General features: G+C 42.6%; 1 protein-coding gene and 1 long non-coding RNA gene across 24 annotated transcripts in view; one reads left to right on the top strand and one right to left on the bottom strand.

Moving 5' to 3' along the window:
* The window catches only part of DTNA (dystrobrevin alpha), a 184,753-nt gene that overhangs the window by 44,567 nt on the left and 123,731 nt on the right, over positions 1 to 16,455 (top strand). The window contains exon 2 of one of the 23 annotated variants that reach the window (XM_081873639.1): positions 14,849 to 14,907. The exons of the other annotated variants lie outside the window; for them this stretch is intronic. The gene's annotated coding sequence lies outside the window, so the exon portion shown is untranslated. The remainder of the gene's footprint in view (positions 1 to 14,848; positions 14,908 to 16,455) is intronic. 23 annotated transcript variants of the gene reach the window in all.
* LOC309348497 overlaps positions 1 to 16,455 on the bottom strand; it is a 72,869-nt gene that overhangs the window by 40,988 nt on the left and 15,426 nt on the right. The window lies entirely within an intron of this gene.

Raw genomic sequence — 16,455 nt, 5'->3', positions numbered from 1 at the left:
TGAGCTCTTAGCAAGGAGGTGTCACTTCACATTAGTTGAACAAGGCAGAAAGCTTTAGAAACACATGTTAATAAAGATTTTTTAAAATCCTCAAACTTATATACAAATATGGAAGCAGCTGCCTGAACCAATGAATAACTTTGGGTGGTTGTTATTGTTGTTGTTGTTGTTGTTGTTGTTGTTGTTGTTAAGCAAGGTCAGCATTATTATCTGTAAAATGCCTGCATTTTCCTCTACAAATAATGGACATGTCTAGAAACAGATTGGCAGTAGATTCAGGATGGGCAAAAGGAAATAAGACAACAAGAATCTGTTCTTGACTAAGTAAACAAATAATCAATTTCTGATTCATTACCAAATAATGTGATGATGGCTACTACAATGGCTTTAAACAAAAATCACACAAGTTCATGTAGGTTAAATCCAGTGCTTTTTTCTAAAAAAATTTTTAGGGGTACTCTCATTTTGACTCTAGAAAATCACCATTTTAATAGTTCAAATTGGGGGAAATAAATACAGTAAATGGACAAAAGTACAAAGATTCACAAAATGTGTGAATCTGCATACCCCCTAGAAAAAAGGCACTGGTTAAATCTACCAGTGACCATTAGCCATGATAGCTGAAAATGGAGCCCCGCTGATTAGATTCAGTATCTCATCTTACAAAAAGCTGTGGCATGTCTAGCACCAACATGTCCTGCTATTTCACACACAAGATGTTTCAAGAGTATCCCTAAAAATATGAATTCACACCCACATGTATTTACAAATGCACATATACAGCAGCTGTTCTCTCTGGGGATCTGTGACTAGCTGCAGAGTGCAGCCACAGCGCACCCAGATTTAGGCTGTGCACATATTATCAGATTAAAAGGCAGCAAGGTGGTTATCCCCACTGTGTTTAAAATTGCATGTGCACATCACTGTACACATCGGTGTGCTTGGATGTTTTTCCAAGTTGTCCACGGTCAGTCCACAACAGTAGGCGAAGAGGGGGAATGGATATCTTTATATGGCTTACATTTTCAAATTGGATTGAAGCTGGTTGGGGGAGAATGCCCCCAAACACAGTTTTTCTCATGAAACTATAGGATAGCTGTGGGTTGTGTTTCATGTCGTATGTACACAGCTTCACACATGGGCATAGCCAGGATTTGGGGGGGCGGGCAGGACACAAACTTGTTCTCTTCCAGAATGAAGCTACCTGCTATGCAATTGATCAGTTCGTGGAAGCCACACCTATCACTCAGTCAGGTTGCCAGTTGCGTTGCTAAAATGTGCCACAACATCATCCAAGTGACCTCAATGAGCATTTCAATTTCAAATATTCTGATTCTTTCTGCTGTTAGTTAAGTATTTTTATTTATTTACTTCACTTAGGGGGAGAAGCTACGCCCATGGCTTCACAAAGCAGCAGCCAGCTCACACTGGATGCAGAGTTCATTGGAGTCTGTGTGCTGCCTTACTCTTTGAAATAAGTGAAATGGCCATAAATGGTGCTTGAACAATAACAAACTGGAGTCTGCTCAGTTCCGTAATGGCATGTTCTTCCTCTGGGTAGGCAAGCATTGGTTTTCCCCTGCTCCAAATGCCTGCCTGTATCCTGTGTCCCTTCCAGCTCAGAAATAGAAGGGCATGTGGTTGTTTAAAGGTATCTTCTTTCCTGGGTCTAGTATCAGCCTCCACCTCAAATTGCCTTTTCCACCACTTCTGTGTTGTTCTGCCAATATAATCTCTCCAATCAGTGTTCCAAAGTGACTCAAACCGTGGGACCTCCGCATGCCTGGCCTTGAGAGAGTCGATGGGACTTAGTCCATGCTTATTAAATACATTCATATCAAAGTAAACAGAAGCATCCACTTGCATCCACACAAGGTCTAGCGGTCTTTCCTTCCAATATTTTGCACTATCCAAAAATATGTCTGGTTCCAGTCAAGATCAGTTCTCATCCTTGGATAACCCCCACTCCCCACCCCTGCTTTAGAGATTAGAGCAGGATAATAGCAAACTAATCTTAGAACAGAGTGCTAATAAATATGCATCTGCCTGCCAGTCTCCATATTTTGTCATGGAACAATGACATGTGTATAACAACTTCAATACAGTGATAATGCTTTTTATCCAAAGCATGTGTCATCCAAGGATTTCACATTGCTTTGTAGAATTTATTTAGATAAGTTTTACAATACCCTTGTGAAGTAGGTAAGGGATATGTGTGGGTCATTTAACCCAACTGAGTTGCAGCCAATTTTGTGATAAAATATGGTTTCTCTTTAATAGAATGTAGCACACAATGCGTAGCAGAAAATGAGGAATACTAAAATAAAGACAGGATTTTTATTTATTTATTCCTGCATTTTAAAAAGTTTTTGAAAACCTTTACATTGCCTGTGATGGGGAAGAACTTTTTTAGGTGGGGGTGGGGGGGCTACACAACATAGAGATCAAAACCCATTTTATAATTTACCATTTGGATTACAAATGACTCTTACCCTCTTCATACACTTGGTTTCACAAGTTTCAGTTATGTCCGAGATTATTGGGCCTGTAAAAAGAATCCTCCTAGGTATAAGTCATTCAAATAAGGCCTGATTTGCATTTGGAAAAAGGCCTGTGTTGAAAAATGTAACCTAGAGTCCAATATATATTTTCAATAATAACTCATACTAAAATTTCCAGAGAAAGGGCATTGTATTTATTGAAGGTAACTGAACATGTAGCTACACTTACTAATGAACTTATTATTATTTGCTGAATTTATGTACCACCCTATACCCAGAGGTATCAGGGCGGTTCACTACAACTCCCATCATTCCCAGCCAACTTAGCCAATGGGATAATGGGAATTGTTATGAAACGACATATGTGGGCCCAAGGCTGAAGGACACTGTTCTAAGGGCATGCAACATTTACTCTGGGGTTGCCATTGAAAATGGGGTCCTGAGGAAGTGATCACACATGCACACACCAAGGGTCTATAAATTTAAGCTGACCTTGGACATATGCATGACTGACCAAAAATTTGTGGTTGCCAGGACTATGCTCCTCCTGCAAAAAGCTATGAGGTTTACATTTGAAAGGTTTAATGTTTTTTATTTCACAAGCAAAGGTCACAGCTCTCAGCTTCATCACATTCCAGAGAAAAACCATGCTAATATGAATTGAATAATGAGTCAATATTGGGTCCTGCAAAAGAGATTCCTGTTTGTAACTGTAGGAAGGAGGCTCCCTACAGATACATATGCCCATCTGCAGGAGAAAACTTCCGCTAAACCTAACTGGACTGACTAGAGTCATCATTTTGATCAAAGTGGGAATTAATGTCCCCATCCATAGTCACTACACATTATGCATGACAAGTTGCTTGCATCTCTAGCTCAGTCAGGACTATGGTCTGACATGGGGAGACAGAACTATTCATTTTGGACATAAGCTGGGTAGGCTAGTTAACATTCTAGGGTTTGTTGTTTTTTCTCCTATGTTTTTATATAATGAGAGATTAATATTTCCTTTAGTTATTTGGAAAACATGCAAAAGTCTTTAGCATGGAAATCTCATATCACAGCTTGATCACATTCCAGAGAGATTCTTGCTGGCAGCCGGATTTTCAGAATCCATTACAGGGTTTTTTCTCTCCCTAAATCCATGCAATTATTCACCATGAAATCCTGTCACTGAATGCTGAGCATTTTCTTCTTTTAGTCTTACATGAATGTAAGCATTCCACTGTGAGTGATTGAAGCCTCAATTGTTTCCAGGTTACAGTACATGTTTTCATAAGGCTTTGTGTTTCACCACAGTGTTCCCTAGAGTTGGAAACCCAAAGTGAATTCCTTCTGACTTGTAATCCTACTTCTCTGAAGAGGCAATCCTAGTAAGATTGCTATTAAATTGTGTGCAATGCCTTCAGTTTGCGTTATGTCAGAGACCTTGCTTATAGGTTTGACCAAAATTACTCTCTTTTTAATTGCATCGTGTTATCTTTGGAGACCAGGTCTTCAGTTGTAATCTATAGGTTTGCTATAAACATACTTAACAGGACTTTTGCTGAGGAGTTTTCTGTTTATGAGTCTCCCTGCTGGGTTAGTAATTACAAAAGGTCTGGAGCAGCCAGATCCTGCTGTTGTAGTGATCATTAAGATCCAGGAATCTTCTATTATTGATACTTGTGTTCATAAACACTTCCTCAGGATGTAGAGTCCATCTTGGCTCCCTAGACCCTTCTGTGTAGATGAGCACTGCATTCTTCAACCAGTTGGTAAGCATTCCCAAGCCCTTGATGATGTGGTGCTGCCCAGGACAGTAACCAGGGTTGAAGTGACCCAGGCTTCAGTGCTGTACATTCAATGTTGTGGGGGTTGCAGATCTTCTTGTTTGTCGGCCCATTGATTTCTATGGATGTTTCTAATCATGGACAGGCAGAAATGCAGCATGGGAACTCTGGTGTTTTATTTGATGATGTCACCACAGACTTTTCAGTTTCTTTAGCTTCAGACTGCTGCTTTCTCTGTGACTAAAGCTATCAACCAGCCTTCTCCAAACTGGTGCCCTTCAGATGTTTTGGAAAGCAGAAAAATTCCACCCCTATGTTTTGGGGAACCCCAGCAGAGACTCAAAACTGTGGAACCTGATGTCCTTCATGATGTCATCCCTGTCAATACCAGAACTGAGATTTTTGTTGGCATCCATCTGTCTTGAGACACAATGGAGTGCACCTTCAAGGGTGAACTCACACTGGAGAATCACAGTACCTGCTGTGGCTGCAGAGACTGGTAACTCATATCTGCTGTCTCCCATGTTGTTTTTGCTGTGCTAGCAGCACGTATGTGACCTCTCCAGGGCACAAGCCTGGGCAGTGTGTATGGAGGTTCTCGGCTGCCCAGGAGAAAAGACCTCCCTCTCTGCATTGTTAATGTGATCCAAAGGGAGGCAGAGCAATATATTTGGCAGCAGTGTGGCTGCAGGAGTTGCCAGAAAGAGGCATACAAGATGCCATCCAATCGTCTTAGGGATTGCACTCCAGATTTGGGTAGGGTTTACTTATTAGCCTTTTCTCCTCCCAAAGATTTCCTGCAAGACAGCAGGTACAGATTTTTCCTCAGGGTTTACTCCCAAAGCCTTTCTCATGAATGAGTATGGCTGCAAGGCAATGGAAGTTTAGAATCAGTTTTCCTTCTCCTAGATGGAATACCTTCCCAGGTTGATGAGCCACATCTACCCCTCACTTCCCTCTATAGCACATGCAGAAACTGGCTTCTTGACTATTGGACCCACTATTAGTCTCATCCACTCAGTCCACCGAAGCCTGTCTTCACATCCAGGGGAACCCACTGAGGGTTTGAGAACCATCATTTCCCCTCACCTGGTTTAGCTGGCCAGTCAAAGCCGTTTCCTGGGGTGTGGCCACTGTTGCATGCTGACAGTTCTAGGAGCCACGGGTGAGAGCTAAGTGCAGGACGGGGACCAAAGGTGGACACACTACCCCAGAAGGAGCAGGACATGTTTCACACCAGGGGTACTACCCTTCACCTGCTGGAATTTTGAATGGCTACTGCAAATGATAGCTTCTTCTTTTTTAAAGGGTTTTTGCAAAAATGGCCAGAAAGAAAAGTGGAAGTTCCAGGAGATATCTATGCTTATAGAGATGAATTAATGGTCCATTATGTACTAGTTTATTTTTAAAATAAATAACAAAATTATAGTACCACAAGGAACTAATACTAGATATACTGGGTTTGGAAGTAGATGAAAAAAGGGCTCAAGAAGCTGTTTATCAGCCAGGTATGTGTGCTCAAATTGAAGACTTGATACAGCTATGTACAAAATGTCAAACCTTCAGAAATAAACACCGCAAAGGGCCTGTTTTTCCTTGAGGGATTTCAAAAAGACCTTGTCACAAGCTAGACTAGAGTCTCAAGGCAGAACAATGAAATGATTGCAGTACAAATTGGCAGAGAGGGTTTCAGACACTGAGATGCCTGAGACTACATCAAGAGGCAGAATGATAAGAAGACCTGTAAGATGTGAAGAGTAATATTTTCTACCCCAAAAGTTATATGTAATGATAGTAGGGACCAAACTGTTCCCATGACTGGGTGTATGATGGGAAGCAATTCTACGGTCACAGCAAGGAATTGAAACGTCCAGCATCCACCACCCTTTCTTCTTTGTGAAAGAGTTGCACAGTATTAAGTAAAGTTTACTTCCTCCAAAATTTCATTCTCTTGGAGCACCCTTTTATAAAGTTTGCAGCTCCAAACATCCAAGTGTGCTTTCTGAAAACTGTAGGTAGTTTGACCTATCAGGGCAGCAGATGTCTATGTGCCCAGGGGCCTTCTATATTTGGTATGTTCTTGGACCGCCTCTTGCATTGGCTTTTGCTGTCCCATATGGTTTAAGTCACACCAGCAGCTTCTATGCATCTTTGACTTGGGAACAAGTCAAAAGTCAGATTTTGAAAGTAATTATAAGGGTTGGTAATTCATATTCAAGTCAAGTCAAGTAACCTTTATTGGCATCATATAAGAACAATCAGAATACATTCAGAATAGATAGGCCAGTGTGATCTCGGGTAATTCATATTGCATCAAGCACCAGCACCACCAGCCTCCCACACTTGCCCTTTTTCTTTGGTTAGTGGTGGGATTGCAGCTTGCTGTCATCCTGGGGGAGGGAAGCAGCTTTGCAGCCACTGCGATTAGACCATCTTTGGGAGACTGGGCCTCCTCTCAGCCTATCCTGTTTTTGAGAGCTTTCCCAGTTGTGCTACTGCATTAATGGAATGCCATCCACAGAAAAGCTTACCAGCACCAACCTTAATAAAAATTTTAGTAGTAGGCAAATGCTTTTTAATGTTTTTGGCTAGGCATTCATAGAATCATAGAATTTTAGAGTTGGGGGGAACCCCAAGGGCCATTTAGTCCAACCCCTTGCAATGTCATATAGCTGGTTTCTGTGCAGTTCTTATGACTTTTTTGTTTTTTTAATCTTCCGGTAATGACTGCTTTGGCAGCTTTTATTGATTTTGTCTTAGGGTTTCATAGTATTTGTTCTACCATTTTAAGCAGATGGTGTCTTATGAGCTTTGTGCAAAATAACAAAATAACTGGCTCCAACAGCGCCAGTATTATAGGTCTCTAAATCTGACCCCAGAGTTCATGGATGAATGGGTGCATATTTATGCATTGCGTTTACATGGGGATCCAGTACCATTCCAAGGCAAGCTAGAAAATGGAGTGGGGGTCAAGTGCAAAAATGAAGAGTTTGTTAACAAAAGCAGCAGGTAACAGAGAAATCATAGTTGACACAGGAGCTGTACTCATCCAGTCCAGGCACAATATTTTGAATTTGCATATCCAGTGCACTTTACTTGCTGATGTTGTATTTCACATTGCAGCATTCAATCTTCCTCTCCTCAAAGGGTGTGATGTAATTTGGATGTGCATACTAATAAATAAAATATTTTGCTGAAAGAACTGTTGCCATGAGATTGGACTTTTCAGTGATTCAGTAAGTTTGGTAATGTGGCAAATTCTCTCTGGAGTTGTATCTGCAAGCAAACCCATGGGCAAGAGAACTGCAAGATAGCTTTAATAGCTCTTAATGGAGAGAGATTCCTTATTCAGGAAGTAACTTGAGTACATAGTGCATTCCTGAATGAGCATGGATTTAAACATACACTATATGTTGCTTTCCTTGATCAGCATCCCTTTTCTAGTCATTTGTTGATGGTATATTTTGAACTGAGAATTTGCTGAGTAGGTAGTTTGTCAGTTGGTCAGCTGAGTGTTTTGAATAATACAACCACACTTGAATATTGTAATGAAAGGGATTGCATAAATGACTAGATAGGAAAATGCTAAGAATGACACTCTGGTTTTTTTAGATACATAGGTGTCCAGTCAGTTAACACAGGGCTGTCAGTGGTGAAGTTTTGTAAAACGTAAAACGTATGATTTGATTCACAACTCAATTTTCCAATGTGCAACCTGATCTTAGCAGGTTTACTAAAGGAAGTCTCATTGGCTTCACTGGTACTTACTATAACATAAGCGTGCTCCAGCCTTAATTTTTTTAAACTGTATGTTTCTATTCACTTTGTTCTATTATAAGGTTTTTATAGATTTCAGTGTGTCGTCTATTTTTTTCTGACAAGTTTGTTACTATTTCTACCCTCTTCAGTGATTTGGTCTTTGTTCTGATTTCATCTTAGCTATATTGTTTTATTTAATAAGTAGCTGGTGCTATTACTGATGATAGCCGATGTTTCCATGGAACCCCTGTGGATTGTGCATGTACTGTTAAGATGCTATCACTCACTTCTTCAAAGTTGCAAACAAGGGAACTGTTGAATCCAGCTCTGAACTTGCTCCACAGCCTAATATGGGTATAAAATGTATCTGGCCTCAACACTTCATAGTACTAGTCTGCCAGAATTTTACTTTGGACTGTTCCATGAATTCACTCAAAGCAGTAAATGCAAAAAAAAATATCAGAGCCGCAACAAGCTGCCCTGTTAACTGGACCTTTCACTGGTCAACATTTTAAAAAACTTTTAGAACCAAACTACACATGATGCTAAATGTGTATTTGAATCTAACCTGCAAGCTTTTTAAATTACAGATTTTTAAATGCTGATGATTAATGGGATCAGCAGAGGTGCATGCAGGGGTTGGCCTCTGCCAAGGACACAGGCCTGGGGTGTGTGTGTGTGCAGAAATCATGCCTCTCCATGGAACAGCTTGGAGCCCATCTGTCCATGTACTTCCCAGGCTGCTGCTCCACCATTCTGGGTGGCTGAGTGAGGCACGCAAGCTCCTCTGGGTGCCTTGGCAGAAGAATCTGGTTACTGACATGGGCCATTGCAGCAGCCCTACAGGGTCCCCTCCCCAGTTGGCTGGCAGTGCTATTAGAAGTGTGAGCAGAGTGCCCAGTGGAGCTCGGAGGGAAGAAAGATGGCGAGAGTGGGTGAAAGTTGTTGGTTTCTGCTCTCTTCACTGTGCAGCGAAGTGCTTGTCACGAGACAGGTGTTTACATTCCACAGTCTGTGCTGTTGGGTTTTCCCACGGGAAAGGAGACTGGATGTGACGTACACTGGTTTCCTGTTTTTCACTGCTCTTTGCAGTTCAGTGTGTGTTGTTCTCTCCGTGCTTTAGAGGAGAGAGGATGTTTTCTCTGCTCCGGCAGAGGCAAGATGTTTTTCTGTAATCTACCAGCTTTGAAAAGTAAATAAAGCAACTTAAAGTATGTGCACGTATTCCTCATCATTCCGCTGTGCACGGGACACTGCTATATCAACAATATTTGGTTATGGGCCCAGTAGAAGGGTAAAAGGAGGAGCTTCAGAATGAGGGATTTCTGTCAGGGACATGGGGGGGCAGGGGGGGTAGGGTTAAACTTCCCCTCTGTGCCTGCTACAGTCCCAATAACCACCAACTCCCCCCAACCTGATGCTATTTGCCTCTGAAAAAACTCTGCATGCTTAATACAGAGAAGCACTTAATGTCACATGTAGATTGGCATTGTAGGGCATTGGACTAGATGACCCTTGTGGTCCCTTCCAACTCCAGAAGTCTGTGATATAATGATGGTGATATATATGGAAGAGACATAATACAGAGATGAGACTCCAGCCATGGGAAATGGGCAGAAAACCTCCCACAAGCACAAAATGTAAAGCTTTGGGAGGGCTGTGTCTTCTGATATAAATGAATGACCAGCTTTATATTTTTTAGGGATAGCATTCCATGGCCGGCAGGGGTGTAGGGAGGCACCGCTGAAAGACCCTGTTTCTCATAGCCACCCTCTGAACTTTAGATGGAGGTGTCACTTGCAAAAGGACCCTCCGATAGAATAAATGACCCACATCATCACATCCTTACTGCCTGGCTGGCATGATCAATTAAAGTGCTTTTTTTCACTTTTGGAAAGTCCAAGTAAGTGAAATAGGTGCTGTTCCCTATCTCAGGAATTCAATCTGTTATAATAGTAAAATAAGGTGGATGTCTTAATATTTGCTTTCTTAGGGATGCTCTTTCTTAAATGCAACTTAAAATTAAATGCATTAGGATGCTGCTTATTGCCTTGTTTATGGGTCATGAGTAGGTCCAAGCCCTTATTAATCTATTGCTTGAAAATTTTAAGCTAGGGGATTTCTGTAAAGGTAGAGCTGAGCAATTTAGCAGCTTGGAATTGGTAAGCTATAGAGAGATGGTGTTGTGAGAAGATCTGCCCTGATCTCTATTGGCAGAAGGTTCAACAAAACCATTAAGCTCAGAAAGGCAAGAATGATAGAGCTGTGTGGGGTAGAATACCGGTAACTTCCAGACAGCCTGAGCTGTGAACTGTGTTACACAATACAAGCTAATTAGCTGACAAAGTGCTGAGTTGCATTGCAAAGTGATTTGCTCAGATTCCTCAGGCTGAGTTCTTGGACAGTTTAATTGTCAATAGCATTGCTGGAAAATCTCAGTGAAGGTGAAACTGACCAGAAGGAAGATGAACTTGGAGGATCCGGTTTCAGACAGGGAGTTTAGCTAGCCATACAAGCATTTCTTGATGAGAGCAGGAGAACTTGCAGGTCTGCCTTAACTGTGGGTCAGCATGGTGAGCTTGTTTCAGCAGAGTCTAAATATGTTTCACTGACAAGCATTAGACACACCTTTTTGTTGCAAGTTCTGTTGCCTATGACCTGACCTTGCTGCTCTTTTGAGAGATTTTGCCATTTAAGTATGGGGAACAGTAGGATTGGTATTCATCAACAAAATTGCTGTTAAGCTCAGAACAAGAGGATACAAATTACACCCAAGTACTTACAGACTTGCTGTGAATTCTCTGGATGTGTGTGCAGGAAATATTTGTTTCTCACTCTTGTTTCTGAGTTTGTTGTACAAGTTGAAATAAGGGAAAGAACGACAGGATATTTTTTAGTCTACCAGAGGGCAACAATCCAGTAGATATAATTCCTTATGTTGGAAACTAAAACAGTACAACAGGTTTCAATCCAGTTGAATCTCATGTTATGCAACCCAGTGAGTAATTGGTTTGCTAAAACATTTCAGTTAAAGAGGTATAGGTGGAAGAGCTTCTCTATAGCCAACTCTAGGCATAGGCAAACTCGGCCCTTGAGATGTTTTGGGACTACAACTCCCATCATCCCTAGTTAACAGGACCACTGGGGTCAGGGATGATGGGAATTGTAGTCCCAAAACATTTCAAGGCCCAAGTTTGCCTATGCGTGGCCAACTTTATAGAAAGCTGAGTGAGTTACAGCTCTCCTCCATCCTTGAACTCCCTATTACTTTACCTATAATTGCTGCCCAGTATGGGAGCACTTTGCATTTGTTTATAGAGGCATGTCACTAATAAGAGTGGCTTTCTCACAGGGTTGGCTCACCAACGCCACCACTGGCCCAGGAGACATATCAGGCTTACCAAGTAAGTCCGTCCCCACCAGCCACTCAATTTTGACTACAGTGGCAAACAGAAAACAAGTTAAAATAGAAAAGTATGGGGTGTGTGGAGATCTCTGCCCAGCTCTCACTCTAATGGAAGTTTAAGTTGTCTCCGTGATAAACAGATGAGTTGGGAGGCAGGCCTTAACCCTCTCCTCAGCTTTTCTGCACACAGCAGTTGAGAAGTGGGTTGTGTGTCCTGTGTGTGTGTGATAGGGAAGAAGTGAGGAGCCTAAGTCTATCCTTTTTTAGTTTGCTGGTGTACAACATCACGTTTTCTGTGGATATTTTTGAAAGAATGCACAAGAAGCCTGCATTTAAAATGTCTGTATTCTTTATGCACTCTTTGCATATTCCTCCCCCACAATATGTTTTTATACTTCTGCAAACCTCAGGGTTCCACTGTCTGCCAATATTTCTGTCTTGTGTGGGGGTACTGTGGTTTTGACTACGCAAGTGTGGGACCTCTCCCCTAAAGATATGGGATAAAATACGTAATGTTTTGTAGCTTGAACCATGCTTTGTGCCCTTCTTTAAATAATTGTTTCTGTGCAGGGTGAGTAATTCTTATCTTTAGACTTCACTGGAGACTTAGTATTGTCAAAGCAGCTAAATCATTGCCTGTGAGCAGCCATGTTTGCTATGGTGATTGTTTGGCAGTATGCCACCAAATGCTGCCCACAGTCGCTGAAAAGCTGACCTTATAACAGCATCAACAGCCTTTTCTCTTGCTTTAGCTGACATATTTGAAGCTCTGGAAACTGTTTTCAAAACAACATACATAATGAAGCATTGTGCTTGTAAGAGCAATTGTGCTTCAGTCTATCAGGTTATTTTAGGGTGCAGCATCTAGGAAAGGACAGAGCAGAGAAACAGTTGCAGAAGACAGTCACCCGTCTTCAAATTTGTGTAGGGTTTTTCTCAGCAGCATTCAGGTGTCACAATGCACGATGGTTTATTGTATACCATGGCTAATTGTACCAGTTTGCAAGCCTTGGGTTTGTTTGTTTCTCTCCTACCTCTGGTATGAAGGAAAGGAGCAGATTGAACATTTTCACTTTTTTATTAACTGCAGTTCAGTGTTATGTCTGAACCCTAATCAGTGGTTCCTCTTAACCAGAGGTCCTCAAACTATTTCAGCAGGGTGCCGGTCCACTGTCCCTCCTGTGTCTTGCGAGCAGTAGGGGCTGGCGTTGGCGAGACGGTGAGTGGCGCACGAAAGGGCTCCAGAAAGGGGCTGCTTTAAATGGCAGCCACTTGAGAGGGGTGCTCAGCCAACCATGGCTCCTGTGTCTTGCGAGCAGCAAGGGCTGGCGGCGGCAGAGGAACAATGAGCGGCACACAAAAGTGCTCCTGAGAGGGGCTGGCACCAACAAAGCCCAGCCCCCTTCCTCCTCTAGGCAGGGCGGGGAGAAGCCAGCGCCTCCACCGTGTGAGGAAGAGGGAAAGAACGTGTGTGCAGTGATTCCCAGACCATCCGCAGGCCGGATTTAGAAGGCAATTGGGCCTGATCCGGCCCATGGTCCTTAGTTTGCTCTTAACTGTAGTTTGTTGCAACAAACCAGCTCTGTACTCTATGGTTTGAAGCTGACATTTTAAAAAAATAAATAAACCAAGCTAACCCATGAATAAAATTAACCACACTTCGTTGTATTCAGATAATTAATGAAAACAGAGGCAAAAGTTTCCAAACTTTTCCTCATGGCTGCACAGTAGCAGGGAGTATGTGAGCCTGAGGCCTGCACATGCTTGTTCCCGTCATGATGAACCATGGTTATTGTGACATCTGAAGGCAATTAATAAGAATCAAATAAAAGCCCGCTGAGGTCAACATTGAAAATCAAGGTGGTAGCTCTCAGTCCTGCTTTCCTAACTGTTACATGTATTGAGTCACAATATTGTACATAAAAGGTCATGTGCAATGAAGTGTCAGTGCACATATCTATGCAAACAATGTGAAGAACAGGCAAGGCCCAAGAGCAAGGAACTGTCTCGATGTATCATTTGTAAAATCAACACTTCTGCCTCTTTGCATAATCAAATATGAGCAGGGAGGGGGGAAGTGGATGTAGAAATCATTTTCTAAAGCAAATGGTTTCCCCACCCCCAAGTCCATTATAATGTCTATGATAGTCTGCCGTTTCCAGTCTTCCAAATGCTATAATACAATCAATCAGAACTACTCCAATGTGACCAGCTTAACTTATTTGTAGGATTGTTAGATGCTCCTTATATAGTTTAAGGAGCTGTCCTTCATTTCAGCTCATTACAGCTCTATCTTTCTCAAAGGTGATCATTCAATTCACAATTCCCTCAGTTCACTATCATTCCATGGAGCCAATCGGCAATTAAGAGTGTTCCTTAATTTGAGAGTCTCATTTTGGTGATGGTGGTTATTGAAGACAATTAACATAGCACTTGAATTTCCAAAGCACATTACAATCTCCCCCATCCCATTTACAATTCTATTGTTTCTTTTCCCTAGAATACAGTACAGGAATAATGCATTTAAAGCAAGGAAGGTATCCAGAATAAAACATGTGTTTATACTTCTCTGCTGTTTTATGACTACTCCTACCCTCAACTTGGGTGTCTGGAACTCTCTCACTTAGCAGTCCTTATCTTCCTAACCCTCACAACACCACAAGATAAACCACTCTCATTCCCACCTTAGAAGTAGAAGGTTGTGACTAGGAAATAATGAGTTGCCGCTTCATTTGCGGGAAGCGGTTATTGAAAAGCTGTTTTGTTATATGTTCTGGGCACCACAGTTCAAGAAGGACACTGACAAACTGGAACGTGTCCAGAGGAGGGCAACCAAAATGGTCAAAGGCCTGGAAACGATGCCTTATGAGGAACGGCTAAGGGAGCTGGGCATGTTTAGCCTGGAGAAGAGGAGGTTAAGGGGTGATATGATAGCCATGTTCAAATATATAAAAGGATGTCACATAGAGGAGGGAGAAAGATTGTTTTCTGCTGCTCCAGAGAAGCGGACACGGAGCAACGGATCCAAACTACAAGAAAGAAGATTCCACCTAAACATTAGGAAGAACTTCCTGACAGTAAGAGCTGTTCGACAGTGGAATTTGCTGCCAATGAGTGTGGTGGAGTCTCCTTCTTTGGAGGTCTTTAAGCAGAGGCTTGACAACCATATGTCAGGAGTGCTCTGATGGTGTTTCCTGCTTGGCAGGGGGTTGGACTCGATGGCCCTTGTGGTCTCTTCCAACTCTATGATTCTATGATATATTCCAATAAAGATTTGAGAGTGTAAACTAAAAAAAAAATCCCTACAGCTTGAAAGCCTTAGACTAAAAGCTTAGTCGAATCTCTAAAAGAAAAAAGCTAACCAGCACTAAGAGAACTGTAACAGAAAACTTTATCTCTTTTATGTTCAGGGCTGCAAATCATAGAATTGTAGAGTTGGAAGGGACCCTGAGGGTACAAGAATAAAAATGTGAGCATAATGTCCATGATTGACTGTTTATGTAACTGAGATTTTACCTCCTATTTGAGTTCATTGTGAATATTTAATGTTCTTAAGTGGCTTTTAAAAATAAACAAGTGGGTTGGATCTTGAGTTACCTGAGTGGAGTTCTGCTCATGGAATGGAACAGTCTTGCATCCAGGGCTGTCTTAAGCATATCCGGCACTGTGGTGCAAAGATCCCTCCGGCGCCCCCCTCCCCGTTTCCCAAAGTTGTCGACCTTTTTTAAGGGGGGGGGCTCAAAAGTTATTGACCTTTTTAAGGAAAGGTTCCCCAGAGTTGTCGACCTTTATTTTAGGGAATTGACACCACAATTACACATTATCTCTAACAAGCCCTTAGAACAAATGAAAATAAAATGAAGAGGCAGAAGAAAATCTAATGAAGTCCTCAGTTCCAAAGCAAGACTCATTGAAGACTCAGCAGTTCTTCTAATTCATCCTCATGATTCAAATCACCACATATCAAAAAGTTAAAGCAACCACCAGTTTGTTGTTCTTTAAATAAATAAATAAAGACACAGACAATGAAGTTCCCAGCCAATTTGTGTTTAAGTACAAAGTTTGCCTTTGTTCTAATTTTCAACATGTGCTTAGTACCGTAGTTTCAGGCTGTGAGCTGCCCTGATATCTATTTCTGGAGGGCAGTAGTAGTAGTACTAGTAATAATAATAGTAATAGTAGTGATATTTTTCGCAGGGCATGGAGTGAGAGGGTGATGGCCAGCTGCTGGAATGAATAGGGTAGGTGCTAAATGGTCTGCCTTGCTTTACAACCCCTAGGGACCTTGTTGGTGGGGTGGAGGGGCCAGAGAAGGAGCCCACCCCACCCCCCAAGAAGAAGAAGAAGAAGAAAAGTGAAGGGAAGAGGTTTCCCTTCCCCGAGATAGAGTTGCCCATAACATTAAACACAGGGCACAATTCCAGGGAGGGAGAGAAACCAGGGCAGCAGCTGCTGCTACTCAGGGCTCGGGCTAGATGTAGCTGAACAGGACAGGCAAGGGGACCCTGCAAGCAGGGCTGCAAACCCAGGAGGAAGAAAGGGGGCAATTCCTTCCTTCCTTCCTCCTCCTCCTCCTCCTCCTCCTCCTCCTCGCGCTACGCTTCCCCCTCGCCATCGCCTTCCTCCCTCTTCCCACAGGATGGGCAGGAGAGAGAGAGAGAGAGAGAGAGAGAGAGAGAGAGAGAGAGCTGCATGCCTGCCAGCCATATAGTTGGTGGGCACAGCTTCCACCCTAAGCCTCTGCAGGGATCACTCTCCTCCTGCCAAGGCTTGGGAAGGAAGCTGCACGCCAGCCAGCCATATGGTTGGCAAGGCGCAGCTGGCTGGTGTGCAGGGAAAGGGGAGGCCGCCAGCAAAGCCACACAGCTCCCCCACTCGCTTGGGCACCCGAGAGGCCGGCGCTCTGGCAGAACGCGCCAGTAACCCCAATGGGAAAGACGCCTCTGCTTGCATCCATGGGACACTGCTGTGTCCCTTCCCTCCTCTCTGTATTCCCCCCTTTGCCTCCCCAGTCTGC

The sequence above is a fragment of the Podarcis erhardii genome (genome assembly GCF_964252035.2).
Source record: "Podarcis erhardii genome assembly, chromosome: 8".
Taxonomy (NCBI): Eukaryota; Metazoa; Chordata; class Lepidosauria; order Squamata; family Lacertidae; genus Podarcis; species Podarcis erhardii.
Note: the sequence above shows the minus strand (reverse complement) of the source record. Positions and strands in the feature narration are given on the sequence as shown.